General features: G+C 40.5%; 1 non-coding gene across 1 annotated transcript; it reads right to left on the bottom strand.

The window, feature by feature from the left end:
* Positions 1-208: 208 nt before the first annotated feature.
* Positions 209-280, bottom strand: Trnae-cuc (transfer RNA glutamic acid (anticodon CUC)). Its single transcript has one exon. It is a non-coding gene; the product is annotated as a tRNA-Glu (tRNA).
* Between the last annotated feature and the right edge of the window lie 1,887 nt (positions 281-2,167).

The raw sequence follows: 2,167 nt of genomic DNA, 5'->3' as shown, positions 1-2,167 counted from the left end.
GGATAGTGTTCTGCTTGCGCAGTGTATGGCGCTTTGCGGATTATTACCGGGGATTTCTCAGACTCTCAGTATGTTCACTTTCAGTGCTTACGGCAGTCTATATGAGTAGAAAGTTTGTATTTGTGCCATAATTTGCCAGTATCTACTATGAAAGACTTTGAACTCTCGTTTTTACGTAAATGTGTAGCAGCAGTTGCTTAAAAAATTTTTCCGGTACCGGGAATCGAACCCGAGCCTCCTGGGTGAGAGCCAGGTATCCTAGCCACTAGACCATACCGGAGCTTGTAGTTTACAAGTCCTTTGAAGGTAAGGTGCAGTAGCGACGTCCTTTACTCCGTTTATATCTTAAGTTAGAATATCGTTCGGCAGAAATCGTGTCGGATGAATGGAGTAGACTTTCGGAAACGTGACGTGCGTCTGTGTCGTGAACTGGCTTCCTGCGACAGAGATGTGGATCCAAGGCGGCTGGGTGGAGGGATCATGGTCACTTTGACTCGCGAAGAACACTTTACTAAAATACGTAATGGAAAGTGTTACACCATGAAGCAAAAGCCCGATATTTATCAAACTTAGTAGAGATACTCATCACATAACGAGTATTAAATGATTCACACTTTTATTCCTTTTGGAAAAAAGAAGCATGTTGTGTTTGGTCAAGCCAGAATCCTTTTCCGAAAGTATTTATTCCTTAAACAAAGACACGACCAATCATGTCCCAACTGCTTTTCTAGTCTCAGATGCGGACATACCATGCGAGACCGTTCTGGAGTTGTGATGCTCCAACGCCCGCTACAAGTTTCCCGTTTCTAATAGCTTGCGTATACAGGGTGATACAGTTCAGCTGTTTTTCCTCTAATACTTCCGAAACTGTTTAAGGCATCCTTACTTAATTTTCACTCAGATACGTTGTGAAAAAGTCCTCAATAAACGATGTAAAATTTCGTTTCGTAGGTTGTTTGTTATGGTGATATCGGTATCACCTTCGTTTTTTCGAATGTTACGATGATAATTTTTGCTGCTTGTATCGTAGTCCTAAAAGAGACGAATTTAACGGCGTTGCACTCTTCAAAATGCGATTAATAGTTCCCGTGATCCGATGAGTTTGGAAAATAAATGTCTCAGAAACCGAGATACACTAGATAAGGTGCTTCTTTGCGCATAATACAGAAGGAATGCGAAGAGAATAGCTCAGTTGTACTCACGAAGATATTCTGACAGACGGTGTCCACCAAGAATGATGATTCAAAGATTGTGCAAAACATGTTAATGGGAGGACACTTGTATACTGCGCAGAGGGAAGGAGCAAACCCCCAAGCGGAGCGAACGAAACAACTGTTTCGGCAGATGTTGCTCATAACCCACATTTAATTCTCTGTTGCATAACTTTTTTTTCTTAGGGAACCAATTTCAATGAAAAAAGTATCTGGCGTAGTGTCTGGAACGCAAAGTACTAAGTAAGAGGCTATACATAGACACTTTGATTTATTCAGTTTTTTAGGGTCATTGCCATTAGGGAATCTTTATTTTCCTTTAATCGAGTTTTTATTTTGTTCACAAACTGCAACACCTTCTAAACTCTTCACGCGAATTAAGGCCATAGAACCATCGTATTTTCCGAATATACTTCTGCTGCCGGCCGCGGTGGTCGTGCGGTTCTAGGCGCTGCAGTCCGGAACCGCGGGACTGCTACGGTCGCAGGTTCGAATCCTGCCTCGGGCATGGATGTGTGTGATGTCCTTAGGTTAGTTAGGTTTAATTAGTTCTAAGTTCTAGGGGACTGATGACCTAAGATGTTAAGTCCCATAGTGCTCAGAACCATTTGAACCATACTTCTGCTCAAAAAGCGAATTTGGTAGCTGGAGTCCAAACTTTGATAATCATGCTTTTTGAGTTCTTATGGAGATATGTCCATAGACACTTTCATTCGCTAATAGATATTTCCTTTTATCTAATCGAGAACAGTTTTTATAGTTTTTATAGATTTAGCTTTAATTTTTTTTAATGTAACGAAATATTTTCTTAAAAGTTGTCATCCTCTGTTTCGTCCCCTTTCGGGTTGAATTTTCAAAAACAGTGGCATGCGTATTTTTATTTCTAGCAGAGAAGCCAAATACAAATTTTCGTAGCTTTAGCTTAAAAAAATGTTTGCCTAGTGAAATATTTTCTC

This window comes from Schistocerca cancellata, chromosome 10 (assembly GCF_023864275.1).
Source record: "Schistocerca cancellata isolate TAMUIC-IGC-003103 chromosome 10, iqSchCanc2.1, whole genome shotgun sequence".
In the NCBI taxonomy this organism is placed as follows: domain Eukaryota; kingdom Metazoa; phylum Arthropoda; class Insecta; order Orthoptera; family Acrididae; genus Schistocerca; species Schistocerca cancellata.
Note: the sequence above shows the minus strand (reverse complement) of the source record. Positions and strands in the feature narration are given on the sequence as shown.